This window comes from Podarcis raffonei, chromosome 17 (genome assembly GCF_027172205.1).
Source record: "Podarcis raffonei isolate rPodRaf1 chromosome 17, rPodRaf1.pri, whole genome shotgun sequence".
Lineage (NCBI taxonomy): Eukaryota > Metazoa > Chordata > Lepidosauria > Squamata > Lacertidae > Podarcis > Podarcis raffonei.
Window position 1 is genome coordinate 31757437 of NC_070618.1, and position 15417 is coordinate 31772853.

The following is a 15417-nucleotide window of genomic DNA, read 5'->3' on the forward strand; positions in this document are numbered from 1 at the left end:
AGGGGTTGAAAATAGGGATGTCCTAAGGAAAAGTGGGACATTCTGGATTCAAATCAGAAAACGGGACAGCTTATGTAAATCTGGGAGTGTCCTTGGAAAATAGGGACACTTGGAGGGTCTGGACCAGGGGTCAGCAAACTTTTTCAGCAGTGGGCCGGTCCACTGTCCCTCAGACCTTGAGGTGGGCTAGACTATATTTGGGGGGGGCGGGAATGAATGAATTCCCATGCCCCACAAATCACCCAGAGATTCATTTTAAATAAAAGGACACATTCTACTCATGTAAAAACACGCTGATTCCTGGACTGTCTGCGGGCCAGATTTAGAAGGCGATTGGGCCGGATCTGGCCCCCAGGCCTTAGTTTGCCTATCCATGGTCCGGCCCAATCGCCTTCTTAATCCGGCCCGCAGACCGTCCAGGAATCAGTGTGTTTTTACATGAGTAGAATGTGTGCTTTTATTTAAAATGCATCTCTGGGTTATTTGTGGGGCATAGGAATTCATTCTTTTTTTCTTTTCTTCCAAAATATAGTCCAGCCCCCCACAAGGTCTGAGGGACAGTGGACCGGCCCTCTGCTGAAAAAGTTTGCTGGCCCCTGGTCTGGACCATCTCCAGGCAAGAAACTTACACAGGGTCAAGACTGAATGGTGAACACACAATGAGGGAGGGGCAGCGCTAGTACCACTAACTACAAAGGGAAGCAGCAGCAAATAGGGGATAAGCCCCTAACCCAACAGTCAAAAGGATGCCCAGTTGCAAGGCTGCATGCAGCTGGAGCTCTCTATTAACTGAATTTGTTAAATCTGCTTACTCAGATTTATCCAAATAGTCTGAAGACGGAAAAATGAAAATAGATTTAGTACACAAAGAGCCAGCTTTCCCAAAAAATCCACAATGCATCCAGAAGAGAGGAACCTCTTGCACCCGATCCCAGCAACAGGGCCTCCGCATCATGTTCCCTTCCCCAGAGGCCATGAGCAGAGATAGACAAAAGCAGCTGATTGGAGACAGGAAGGGTGGGTGGGCATCCTGACCCCAGGGGCTTCCTGCTCTACTAAAAAGTATAATCCATGATCAACAAGCATCCACTGGAAAAGGCAAACAAAGCTTTTAAAAATAGCAGCATGCGGCAGAGGGGAGGCTTTTGCTTTTGAGGCACAAAGACACTCAGAAGTTGCAGCTGAAAAGGGAAGGGCAGGCTTGGGGGACTGAGATCAGGGTTTGGAACAACAACAAAAATCCCACTAAAGTAGAGGATGAGGTTGACAATGGATTTGGCCATTGCATGTGACCGTTCCATGCCCTCTCCCGGGAGAGTCTGGTGGACAATGGGCTTAAGCCTTGCGTGTCAGATACTGAGCAGCAGTGGAAGAACCATCAGCGGAGAGATGTCAAAAGAGTTATGCTCCTCACAAATGGATCCGCTACTGTAAAATCCTGTCCTACCAGATTTCCCTGCAATGTGTTTAACTGAATCGCTTCTTTGACAAGTCTAGATCCAACGTTAGTAAACGGAAAACCTTCAACAGAAAGAGACTAGGTCCAGGTTCTCCACTCCTGCATGGTAGATTACTCACTACATACTCACTACCCTCCAACATTTCTCCGATGAAAACAGGGACGTCCTAAGGAAAAGCAGGACATCCCGGGATTAAATCAGAAACCGGGACAGCTTCTGTAAATCCGGGACTGTCCCTAGAAAATAGGGACACCTGCAGGGTGTGCATTTATACAGTTTCCTGCATGTTGAAATTTAGCATACCATGGGAAGACCAAGACTTAACTCTTCTTCCAACAACTTTTCTGTATGGAAGTGTGTGTACACGTGTGTGTGTGTGTGTGTGTGTGTGTGTGAGAGAGAGAGAGAGAGACAGAGAGAGAGAGAGAGAGAGAGAGAGGGAGGGAGGGAGAGAGAGAACACATTCCATTGCAGTCTGAAGTGGTACAGCACAAGCACATGTTTGCCACAGTGAAATTCAGAAAACAGCCACCAGAAAGTTTAATGGTGGAGTGTTGCGGGAGCAGAGGAGGGAATTTGGGATTGTGCCTAAAATCTCAAGTGATGCGGCACTTAAAATTCAGAGTGGCAGCCGCCAGTTGTGGCTCCCTCACTTGGGGCTAGTTTACAAAGAGGGAAGGAATACACATGTCAAAGGGATAGGATTTCACTGCAACCCAAATAGTGGAATGAACAGCAAGAGGCACCCCTCGGAAAAGCTCCCTTCCATTTGCAACACAGGATGAATGGGAGGCATGCTAACCCCACTTTGAAAATACATTTGGGTGTAGCTTATCTCGGTTGTGGGTGCACTGGATGAGTTTAAACGCCAGAGGTCCAGCTCCAAAACGCGCATACACCCTTCTTGAGAAGGAAAGGAAACAAATGCTTGGAAAACCCCCTGAAGGCTTGGAACTGGAGACAAAGTGCACCGTTGTTCAAACGGTCAAATTAGATTTTTGTTAAGTTGGGAAACATTGGCCCAAGGAAGGGCGAGGGCCACTTTTAGAAAATGGGCGATGCTGGCATAAGGCATTGTCCCAGCTCCACTCCCCCTGGTTCTGCTGCAGTGAATGCTGTGTAGTCTCTATGTATTGCATCCCAGCATCCTCTTCCAATTCATTAAAAAAAATATTGAGAGAAATAAACAACATGTAAGTAAAGTAAAGGTAAAGGGACCACTGACCATTAGGTCCAGTCGTGGCCAACTCTGGGGCTGGGGTGCTCATCTCGCTTTATTGGCCAAGGGAGCCGGCGTACAGCTTCCGGGAGGTCATGTGGCTAGCATGACTAAGCCGCTTCTGGCGAACCAGAGCAGCGCATGGAAACGTCGTTTACCTTCCCACCAGAGCGGTACCTATTTATCTACTTGCACTTTGACGTGCTTTTGAACTGCTAGGTTGGCAGGAGCAGGGACCGAGCAATGGGACCTCACCCTGTCGCGGGGATTTGAACCACCGACCTTCTGATCGGCAAGTCCTAGGCTCTGTGGTTTAACCCATAGCGCCACCCGTGTCCCAACATGTAAGTAATATACAAAAAAATAAAATAAGAGTGAGATATAACTAATCCACAATGTGTTTTCATTTTTAGGCATGCCCTACGTAGCAAGCTGTCAGGGAACTGCCATCGGAGCCTAGAGTGGAGGTAAGGCTCCCTAACGATGCAGGAGAAGGGACCAGCAGGGAGAGAGAGCAAACTTCCTTTGAGGAAGGAAATAGGAGGGACACCAGGAAGCAAGGGGAGACTGCGGAGAGAGGGCTCCAAGACTCTTCCACAGAGACCAGCGGGGAGAGCCCAGGACCTCCGTTGGGCACGCCCACTCTGCGCAGGAGACTTCCGCGCAGAGAGGCTAGGAGGAGACTTGGGGTCAAAGAGTTTTTATGTTGGAAGAAGTTCAGAAAACGCCCACTGACGGATTCTGCCAGCGACTGACACAGCCATGGAGAAAGGGCTGTCCAGCCAGGGAAAGGTTTAGCCAGGCAACGTTGCCTAGAGCTGCAGCACCCTTTACGCACAAGCAACCCCCAATTCCCTTTACAGCAGCATACACCCTTATTGGCATTTTTAGGTAGTCTAGGGCATACCGTACTTATTGGATCAAGTGGCTGACTGGATTTATTTATTATTTATTAAACTTATATCCCACCTTCCCTCCAAGGTGTTGTTCATGGTTTTCTCCCCCCCCCCCACCCTCCGCACACTCCATTTTATCCTCAAAACAGCCCTGTGAGGAAGGCTAGGCTGAAAGACTGTGACTGTCTTTCAAATCCCCACTTGAGCTTCGCGCTCAAGTGGGGATTTGAACCTTGATCTCCCAGGTCCTAGTCTGGCACTCTGACCACTAGGCCACACTGACTCTTGTGCAATCCTGGCAATGGGCTCACCGTCGCAGTTGTCTTAAGAGGAACTGCCGGTCAATGGAGAAGAGTCCATGGGGCGCTGGGGGTGGCAGGTGGGGGTTAAGAGAAAGAACTTAGCTGTTAAAGTATGTGGACAAAGGCATGGGAGAGAGGAGATAAAATGCGGGGAGTGCCCTTTATTTACTTATACAATGCTTTTCAATGACATTCTCCAAAGCAGCTTACAAAAACGACTCATCTGTACGGTTAGAAGCAATAATGACGGTTCTCAGCAGTTAACGGGAATTGGGGGGCCCTGCGGCCCCCAGGTGTCGATGACCCCGAGGGTTCCCTATCCCTGCAAAAGAGGGATTCAATCACAGCCACAGAATGAAGTCATCTTCAACCAGAAAAAAACCCCTGTCTTCTGCCAGAAAGAAATAATGGGCAGCACCAGCCAAGCCCCCATGGGGAGAACTTTTCTGGGGCAGAGGTACCACGACTGAAAAGGCCCCCGCCCCCGTCTCCTAGTAGCCACCTCCTTGACCCGAAGAAGGGCCTCCGAACACACAGACAGGTCCATGTGGAAGAAGGTTTCACTTGGGGCACCCAAGTTCAAAGCTTCCCAGGACCTTAAAAGGGTAACAAGCAACCAGCAGTTTGAACTGAATTTGGAAATGCACCAGCAGTCAGTAAAACTGTTGTAAAACTAGTGAGATATATTTCATTGGCTGGGCCTAGCAAAGTTGGACACAGTCCATCATCTGAGCAGTGTTCAAAGGAGGCCCCACATCCAGAGGATTGCAGTAGGGCCCCCTTCACAACTGATGCGGTTTACATGTGTTTTATTCTTGGACATTTGCATCCATGCCTGAAAGCTGTTTTTATGTGGTTTTATTTTTAGTTACTTTGCGAAACCTGAGCAGCTCAATACCTCAAAACCTAAGGTTAAGCAAACTTTTGTTGATGTTGTTGAAAAAAATGGACAAAAAACGCACTGGCCAAACATCGTCAACACGCCCATCTACTGCAATAATTAATAAATATTTGCAATGCACCATCTGCATGCTAGATGCTGTTCAAAAGCATCATGTTGATAGGCTAATACAGGCTGCTTGATTTCTGCATCAAAACCTGAGTTTCTCCATAGCTTATTAGTTCAACCCACCCTTTTCCATGCCGTTATCAGGTGCAGAATAAAGCCTGCAAAATGGAGCAAATGGACAATGGCTAGCTTACCCAGATGCTAGCATAAGAGCCAGTGGGCTGATAAGGACAGAGCAAGTTCAAGAGGAGCTGGCAAGAGAGGAAAGAAGCAGGGCGCTCTTATTTTCAGGGTGGGCAAGCTTGTGGCAGCATCTGAAAGGAGCAGAGTAAGTTGAGCATCGCTCCTTCAAGAGACAGGCAGAGCAACTCTGGCCCTTTCCCCCTATATGGAAGCAATTTTCTCCAAAAATAAACAATTTTGCAGGCTGCTACATGAGAACTTCCTCCTGCTGACAAAGAAATCTTGGCAATGATGGGGGAGGAGCGGAGGATGAAACACCAACCCAGTGGGAGAGCAAGGAAGTTCGGTTTCAACAGCCAGGCTTTTTTCCCAGAGCAGGAAGCTGGGGCGAGTTGGGGGGGGGGCATGTAGGGAGCAAAGCATTTGCAAGCAGAGTGGAGCTGAAGCACCAAAAGTCGAACTTGGGAAAGTGGAAATAGGACTTCCCTTCTGGGGTCAGAAGGAGAGGGAGGGCTGGGCTGGGTGAGTGGTCATAAAATCACTCAACGCTTCTGAGGGTCAGTGATAAGGAGGCTTTGAAATCTGGTACAAGCAGAACTCGCAAAAATAAAAATAAAAAAATCAGCACCCCAAAACCACATACCTAGAGGGCTGCTTGAACCTCCTGTCATGGGAGCAAACTGCTACCCAAATAGCCCTATATAGATCTGAGTGGTGGCATGCCACAGGCAAGTATGCCTCTGAACACTAGCTGCTAGGAATCACATGTGGAAAGGGTACAGTGGTACCTTGGGTTAAGAACTTAATTCGTTCTGGAGGTCCGTTCTTAACCTGAAACTGTTCTTAACCTGAAGCACCACTTTAGCTAATGGGGACTCCTGCTGCCGCCGCTCCGCTGCTGCGCAATTTCTGTTCTCATCCTAAAGCAAAGTTCTTAACCCGAGGTACTATTCTGGGTTAGCGGAGTCTGTAACCTGAAGTGTCTGTAACCTGAAGCATCTGTAACCCAAGGTACCACTGTACTGTTGAACCCAGGCCATGCTTGTGGCCTTCCTATGGAAATCTGTTTGGCTGTTGTGAGACCCATAAGCTGAACTAGATGGGCCATTGGCCTGATACAGCAGGATCTTATATTCTCATAAGTTTATGCCTTCTAAAACACGAACTAAGCATCAGTTCAGGCAGAAAGCAAGCCACACTCACACGCTCAGACTACTCAAAGCCAGTCTCCATCGGAGGTCTTTGCAGTACCTCTCACTTGATAACAACCCTTATCACTCTCACCTTTTCAGGTTCTTTCCTTTTCAGTGGAGAAGGTGCCACAACTCTGCAAAGTGGCTTAGCTGGAGATAGCATTCGTCTACAACAGCTCCCACACCAATTGTGATTTTCCGAGAACCTGCCTCCAACAGAACTCATTGCTGAATTCTGAAACTGAACATTTGTTCCTACCACCCCCATTTTCCTACCAACCTTATAGAAGCCAGAATGACAATCATCTCTCACAGAGCAAAAACAAATGCCAAATGTTCATTTCCATGTAGATACATAAACTCCATGACCTCTGCACAGGAATGGAAAAAGGGTCATTCCACTCTACTGGCAGAAAGACATCAGCCATCTTGCTGGCCAATGTTTCTTGATCTTCCTCAAATTTCTCCGCTGGTTGGGAGCCAGTTTCATCACTGGCCGTCTCGACAGCTTTAACAAAATCACTTGCCTTGCCACTTGCAGCTTCAACCACAATGCATTACTGGCAACCTGCTAGTGGTGCAGCAATAAAACTGCTAGCACATTTGCAAAGCTAAGCAGTATCTGGTAATGGTTGTCCACCTTGAGGAGCCTCACCAAGAGGGCAATCTATCTATATACACACATACATATATATACAGTATATCAGTTCTGCTTTATGAAGCAGGGTCAGGACCTGAACTCATCACAGTGGAGTTAAGCTGAAATTAGCCAGGAGGTGGATGCTGAGCCAACCTCCTTTCAACAGCCCCAACTCAAGCACCTCCAGCCACTTAGGATATCACTGCCACCAGACAGAAAAGGAGTGAGCTACAGCCACCTTATTGCTCCCAGGAATCCCTCCCAGCAGGCCAGACAGTAATGTTCATGCATTGTCCTTGGGAACAGAAATAGGTCTAGGAGATTTAGGTGCAGGGCTTGCTAATCCACAGCAACTTTTCCTCCGCTCTTTCTCAGCACAGTCCATGCTTTAAAGCTCCATGTCCAAGTGCCTTTCTTTTTGCCCTAAAGCTTTCCCGATGAAGACCTACTCTTTAAAGCTGAATTGGAGCAAACGTCAACCCTGCGGAAAACCTGAATCGATGTTTGCTTTGATTGAGCACTCAAGAGCGGGTTTCCAAGGGGAAAGCTCCAGGGCAAAAATAAAAAAATAAAAACCACGTATAGAGATGGAGCAGGGCAAAAGGTCAGTGTGGCTAAGTCGATGGTCACAGGGTTTGTAGTGGCAGCATTGTGAAGGATCTGGCAGCATTGTGAAGTAGCAAAAGGGCTAGCAATCTGCAATTCCTAACATTGCAGAAGAAGTCCTGCTTGTTGTGCGCATCGAAAAGGTTTCTCTCACCTCAATCAGTGCTTCTCCCGTCTCTCTCTCTGCAGCCTGGAGATAAGGCAGCATGCCGATTCCACAAGTATGCCCCTCTCTTGTCCTTCTCTAGCCAGCAGTCCCCGTGTATCACTGTCCCTTGAAAAGAAAATAGGAAAAGGTCATTTCCTCACCTGCAGCTGGTCCAGAGAACTCAAGAGAATAAGGAGGGTGAACCTGGGGCCCTCCAGATGTTGCAGGACTTTAAGTCCCATCATCCCTGAACACTGGCTGTGACTGATGGGAGCTGGAGTCTAGCAACATCTCCTGAAGGTCAGTATTCCAAGACAGCAACATTCACCCAATCCTGTAAGAGATCATTTTCCTCTGCCGGTTCAGGCAGAAAGAACATGTCCCCAAACCCTGATCATTCAGCATCCGTTGCTTTAGTGCTGCCTCTGACTAATCCCTGGACTTTAGCTGATGCTTTCTTAAAAGCCCCAAACCTCAAGGATCCTTGAAACCTCAAGCATATTTCTGCCATCCGCCAGCCATCTGGAACTCAGGCCTGCTGCTGTTGCTCCCATCAAATTGCTGCACGACTCAGCCTGTCTGGTTTTCATTTCTTGTAACATGGCATTGACAGCATAGAAAGCTTTGATTCTGCTCTACCACCCAGCCCCAAGGAAGGAACCACAGAGGTCTTCCAAGGAGGAGGTCAGGAATCTGGGATTCATACTCTCTACTTGTAGACACAGCGTGGGCTTTGTGTGCAAATTTTGATTGGAACAAAGAAGTTGATCTCATGTCCAGGAGGCGTCAGTATTTTACCTCTTAGTAAAGCCAGGATTACTTGTGGCTGAGCATAGAAAAATGCATCAACACACATGGGGTCAACTGCACCATTGTCATTGTTCATACAAAAGCCGTAACACCTGGATGTGCAGCTGTGAGTTTCAAAATGCATCTAAAAAAGACTTTGCCCCCCAGATGTTTAGGACTGCAACTTCCATCAGCTTCAGCCAGTGTGTCCAATCAGTACTGACATTCAACATCTGGAGGGCACCATTTAAAGGAAAATTCCAAAACATGAGAAAGGCGATCAAAAGGCCTTCAGAACACTAGACACTGTCCAGATCTTTAACTAAGACCAACAACAGAACCACATGATGCCAAAATGAAGCTAGCTTTTAAATTGTCACCTCACATAGTTTCCTGACTTGGAGCAGCATTTTTAAGGTTGATGATTGTCCTACTTGGTAGGACGATCTACTTGGCTCTCAACATGGACCATGTGGTCAGTCCTGGTTCAGTCACATTGAGCAAGAGCAAAGGGCTAAAGTTCATTCAGTGACAGCAGGGAGCCAGAGACGAAGAACTCGTCATAAGCAAGACAGGGCAGAGTTTGGAAGCCCCAAGCCACCAACTGTCCAACATCAACAGGAAGCCAGGAAGACCTCTCTGGTTCCACACATCCCCTGTGTAGCCAGAGGCCCAAACATGACCTGATGCTGGATCCAGGCTTGCAACATTGGCTGATAATACTTCCCCACCTGCTTTGATATCTAACCTCCTAACTTGCAAGAGTCCAAAACAAAAGCCATCTCCAACTGTTTTTCACCCTCAGGCGCGCACTAAGCCCTGGACTGACCCAAGCAGGCACTCAGAAAGACAATATTGTTCGGCCTGCCAAAAAATCGGATGGGTGAGTCAAGACATGTTGCCCTGTGGATAGAATTCCTTAACACCGTTGTAGAGAGTGCATGCTTTGCATGCAGAATGGCCCAGGTTCAATCCCCAGCTAGATAATCTCAGGAAGCAGATTCTGGGGAAAAGAGCTTGGAGTGACTGTGAACCAATTTTGGGCTGCTTCACAGTAACCCCCCCCAAACCATATGGGGCTGAACAGGTTCTTTTAAAAAATCTCTGTGTTTAGTTACATTTTCCTCTCAATATTAAATTGTTGAGTTAATCTGGAAGACTGCAGAATTTAAGAGAATAAGATTAATTAGCTGAACAGATTCACATCTGCTTATACAACAAGTTTAATTACACTGATAAACAGTGATTTATCTTTCTGATAATCTTTAAATTAAATTCCATGTATCAAGTTGACTATTAATTTATTGCTGCTAATGCTACACCATGGTCAGTGGTAACGATTTTATTATGAAATGGAATGAACATCCGTTATTAGCTTCCAACCATCACTGCTTAACCAAAAAGAAAAACACAGAGCAGTATCTTGGTGGGTGGGGGTGGTATTTTGGAACTCGGAGAATGTCAGCAGTTCAAAATCTGAAAGGATGTCGGTACTGCACAACCACAGAGAAAACAGAATCCCACTGAACTGTCCGCTGTAGAAGTGCCATTAAGAGGCAAGTCAAGGCAAATTACATTGGATAAACTGAGCCCAGCTGCTTTTGCTAGAACCAAGGGGCTGCAAGGGATTTGGAGATCACGAACATGCAAGCCACAGCCCTGAAGACTGAGTAGTCAAGAGTGGGGAAACATCCAACAAAGTCTGTGTTGTGGGGAAGCCCCAGGAAACACAACATGTTAGTCCCTGAGCATGAGCGAAACTTCATTCCCATGGCTTTTAAGGACTGCTGTCTCCTGTCCCCTATGGGGAAGCAGCAGGCAGCAAGAATGATGCCTTCTGGCAGGGCCTCATATTTGAAAATTCCATGTTCAGCGAATGTTCGGACTTAGAACTTTAAAGTGTGGGCCTTTGCCCAGAGACGTAGCAGAAAAGGATGAACCCTAAGGCTATCTCTTCAGTTCATGGCTGGGGCAAAATCTGAGCTAGGAATATGTTGATTCTTAATTTAGTGCAACCCCATATACATCAACTCAGAAACAAATCTCACTGAGCTCCATGTGCTTACGTAGTCAGCCAGTATAGGACAGCAGACCCAGTCTCTTCCAGCGGAATTCGACACAGAGGTAAGTGGGGTATTTGTGCTGGTATGAGGTCCGCTCATGGAATGGGACTCCCCCCCCCATGTTCTCCTAAAGCTGTTCTGGGGTTTACCCCAACTCTCCAGAGCAGATTTAGGGGGGCTTGGAGAGAGGAGGGTGATGAAGCCATGTTGCATAAGTGGCCCTCGTTCTATGCATTCAACAGCTTAGTGGAATTCCACCCATAACACTGGAAAGAGTTGTCTTTTGAGCCCATGCTAGAAAGTCAAGATTATTTTACACCAAGAGTAATTGAGACCTTGCAGTTGTTGCTGGTCTTCAGCTCCCATAATCTCTGACATTAACCATGCTGGCTGGAACTGATTAAAGTTGGTGTGGAGCCATATCTGATGGCTCCATGTTGGCACACCCAAGATTTACACCTTGACATAATTTTGTGCAGCTACAACATTGCTGGCCTTGAGATCTCGCTAGTTCTCAGATTTTGAGATGAGCCAGTCCTTAGTCGCTCCTTCCTAGGGTTGTTAAAGCCACAATATCTACATTCCTATATAAATTATGGCATTGTTCCATATGCTGTATAAAGATAAATAGCAGGTGCATGGTACAGGTAGACAACAAAATATACATAAAGAATGAGCAAGTTTAACAATAATAAGCAAAGAAGGGAAAAAAGAACTAGTTCAATAGCACTGAATTTTCAGATGATTGAACTAAAGTTAATACTTGAATGACATTTATCTTTGCTGTTTGTTTGTACAAGTAAGTGTTCACAATATGCATACTTTTTACGGGTGTGCACCAACCACAAGATTTGACTTGTGTTTCTAACTTTGGGAAGCAGCCCAATCTTTCAGAACCATTCTGTGCCTTTAAAATTCAACTCATTATTGGGGGCCAAATCAGATCTGTTAAAAATGAAGGTCAGTTTCCCCCCCTCTCCATTTACTACAGTGGTGAACCTACACACACATTACAGAAATGAATAAAATTTGAGGGCACGGCAGTTCCTCCAGATTAAAGGGTTGCATTAAGCCTGCCAAATTGCAGGCACATAAAGAACCTTTAAAATTAATGGCGTATTGGGGTTAAGGAAGGAAGGAAGGAAGGAAGGAAGGAAGAAAGAAAGAAAGAAAGAAAGAAAGAAAGAAAGAAAGAAAGAAAGAAAAGTTCTCTTTTATTTTATGCCAGAATTGGATGCAATTTGCAAGCATGATAAACCCTTATGAGGGAATGAAGTCTGCCAAATTTCAGAATGATAGCAGCAAAGAAGACGGAAAGGAAAGGAAAGGAGGAAAGGAAAGGAAGAATTATGGCTGCAAGGATTCTATTTTATCATTTTGGGGTGGGTACAACAGAAATCATGGAGATGATGGAGGCAAAAAGAGCATTGAAGAAAATGTCAGTCCCTCTCATGGACTCTGCCAGTGGTTGATTAAAAACAAAGTTCCCAGAGTGCATTGGAGAATTAGTAAGTCCCTGATCTAACTCAAGATGCCTTGTTAACAGCACAATCCAACTGAATTATGAAAACTGCCCCTCTATGTGCCCCATAGTTTGAAAAGTACACAGGGCAGACACACATTCCTAATAAATATTAATATTGATATTATAAAAGTTAGTGAGAACTTGTCACATGGAACATGGGATATGTTCATTCAAGCGTCTAGGGTTTTAAAAATAAAAATCCAAGCAAGTTTAGGCCTTAAAAAGTATTAACCCCTTCCTTCAATTTAAAAAAAACAAACAATTCTACAAACTAAGTCTAGCTACGCTACTGTTCTGTGTCTTTCTCCCCAACTCCTCCTCCCAATTCATTTCAGAGAGAAAGCAAGAAAGTCTCTCTTCTTCACAAAGCTGAACAAAGCAACTTAAAACTGCCTTCGAAAAACCCTCGTGAAAAGAAAACTGAAACAATTTTACCACAACAGCAAAACCTGCAGCCATTTGAAACCCCACTGGGGAAAGAAAACCCAGCTGTTCTATTTATTATTATAAGAAAAAGGGATGAGGGATTGGAGTGTTTCACCTGGTAAGCTTTCTGTGATATTGAACAAAGACAAAAGCACAGTACAAGACAAAACCATATTGTAGGGTGTTCAAAGCAGTTGGAACATTGTCTTCTGCAGACAAGAATAAAAGCAACTGCAGGACCAGTGTATGAAATACATGCAAAACAACCAAAGAGATGCAACAGAGATTCTCTGGGGATTTGCACCACAGTGTCTGACAAGAAAGTCGCGACTTTGACAAAAGCATTCCTAGGATTTACGAACATACAAAATACAAAGCTTTGGCTCAGTGAGTTTGGATCAGGGGTAGGCAACTTAAGGCCCGGGGGCTGGATGTGGATGGTCCAGGAATCAGTGTGTTTTTACATGAGTAGAATGTGTCCTTTTATTTAAAATGCATCTCTGGGTTATTTGTGGGGAATAGGAATTCATTCATTTCCCCCCAAAAAATATAGTCCGGCCCACCACACGGTCTGAGGGACGGTGGACTAGCCCACGGCTGAAAAAGGTTGCTGACCCCTGGTCAGGATAGCTCAGTTGGTTAGAGGGCTCTATTGATAGGTGTTGTCTGCAGTTGTTCGCTGTGCCTTCAGCAAGTCTCCTGGTTGGCCATAAGAGCCATTCTGCATGGCGGTTCAATTACCCCAACTAGACCTGTGTAAGCATGCACTGCACAGATGGGGGCTGTAACTGAATTTCAGTGTGCTGCAGCGAACGTTGGACCCCCATCACCACCCCACTGACCCTGTCACTTGCCCCCTCCCTGCCACCGATCCCTTCTGCGTCCACCCGGCCCCTCCCTCCACAACCTCCTACCTTTGTCCAGTCCTCCTCCTCCACAGCCTCAGGGGTATGTCAGAAGACACCCCATGGACTGCAGCGGCCTACTGGAAGTTTGCCCCGGCCTCAGCTGTGTACAGAGACGCGGACCGGACTGGACCGGATCTGCCTCTTCCCCTACTCCTCCAGCACTGCAGACAAACCTTTGGTGCTGCCATGGAGGAAGGAGGAAGAGGAGGTCAAGGTAAGTTTTCCTTCCATTTTTTTTGATCCTGCACTCTGGTGTGAGCCAACTGACTCATGCCATAGCACGGAACCAGAAAGCCCCCATCTTTGGGTCTCTCGCTCTAGCGCAACTGGCACAGGGGAACAAAATTGGGGCATTTGGGATCAGAAGCGGCTTCTGTTAATTTGGGGTGCCCCGGTTAAATCGGGACACTTGAGGGGTATGCAATGTGAGGGTACCTGGACTTGCCAGGTGAAGCACCGCAGAGGGTTGCTGTCCTTCTAAGTGCTCTAAAAATGAGGATAAAATCTACAAATAGTTCCTTCTTGGCACTGCACGGCATACCGACCTCATGTTCTTGGTACGGTCAAATCTAGCAATTCCTGCAGTCCGTCAAAGGTATTTCTAATGACAGGAATATCAAGAATCCACCACGGTATCTCGCCCAGTGTGGGGGAGGCAGCGGTCACACCATCACCCCCTATTCCCCCCCAACCTCCAGCCCCGCCTCCCATCTGCCTCCAATATAAATAGACAGGGGTGGGAGGAGAAGGAAGCGGCTGGTGGGAGAGAAAGCCACGAACTACAGTCTTGGTGACCTTTGGCTTTCCGACTTGGAGCTATAGACAACACTTTTGGCAATGTGCCTCCCTGGCTATCCTCCAGCTGCATCCCTATTCCCTTACGAGGAGGAGGAGGGATGTCTTCTTCGCCAGGGCTTCGCATCCAGGGCCTCGGAGGGTCGGCAGCTTAAACTGCCACGGCTCAGGGCTATTCTTAGCATCCGAAACGCTAGCGTGGAAAGGAGCCAGAAAGTTTGCAGTACAAAGGCCTTCTTGTCCGAGGAAGAGATGAAAAACAGCCTCCAAAAGCCTGGAGTTTAAGGAGGGATGGGAGAGGTTTGGCCCAGGGTCAAGGGGCGGGAAGAGAAGAGCTTCTGGAAGGAAAACAGAAGAAGAAACACAAGGGAAGGGGAGAAAACCAAGAAAAACAAACCCTTCTCAGCAGACGTATGAGTAGCCACACCCCAAAAGCAACCAGAATTCCAGCAAATAATCTTATTCCTCTGGTCCTTGCCTGTGAGTCACTCTTGGCTCCTCCCTAGGAATAAAACTTGCCCAGAGGCCTGGAAAAAAAGGACTGCTTTGCAAGGGTCATGCGGCCCCAAGCCACATGGGAATGCTGAAAGCTGGGTAGGGCCCCTTGCCTTGCTAAAATCACAAGAACCAGGAGTCCAGGGACTGAACCAAATAAAGTTGCCATGTGGTCGGTTTCAAAACAGGCCCAGCTGCCCATCACTGTCAATCCTCACTCCCAATCTGTTCATTCCCAACCACTGGGCAGTTTTAATTTCTGCTTGTGTCAGTCTTCACAACTCCGCACAGCTAGTTCATAAAGCTGCTTGTTGCGTGGAGGTCTGCAGCCCTGCCTGTGGGAGCAAAAACGCAGAATAAGCGTAAACGCATAGTCAGAGAGCAGAGGCATTGCCATTACCTGCATGGTGGCAAAACAATTTTAATTGCAGGGAAATGCAGAGTTAATATACAAGTGGTACCTTGGTTGTTGAACGGCTTGGCTCCTGAATGCCACAAACCCGGAAGTACCGTATTTTTCGTCCCATAGGACGCACCTAGGTTTTTTTGGGAGAAATAAAGGGGGGAAATCCTTTATTTCCCCCCCAAAACTAGGTTGGGGATACCGAACCAGGTCGAGGAACAGCGGGATGGCGGCGCTGCGCCTCCTTGCTGTCCCCCGAGCTTGTGGGGCTGGCCGATGTCTGTGCGGCGGGCGGGGCGCTCTGCTTCAGGGCGCCCTTCGCGCCGGGCGGCAGGCTGCTATCTGCAGCGTGGGGAG

At 47.1% G+C, this 15417-nt stretch overlaps 1 protein-coding gene across 2 annotated transcripts in view; it reads right to left on the bottom strand.

The window, feature by feature from the left end:
- Positions 1-15417, bottom strand: part of KANK2 (KN motif and ankyrin repeat domains 2) — a 77530-nt gene that overhangs the window by 35694 nt on the left and 26419 nt on the right. For both annotated transcript variants that reach the window (XM_053370601.1, XM_053370602.1), the window contains exon 2: positions 7663-7782. The gene's annotated coding sequence lies outside the window, so the exon portion shown is untranslated. The remainder of the gene's footprint in view (positions 1-7662; positions 7783-15417) is intronic.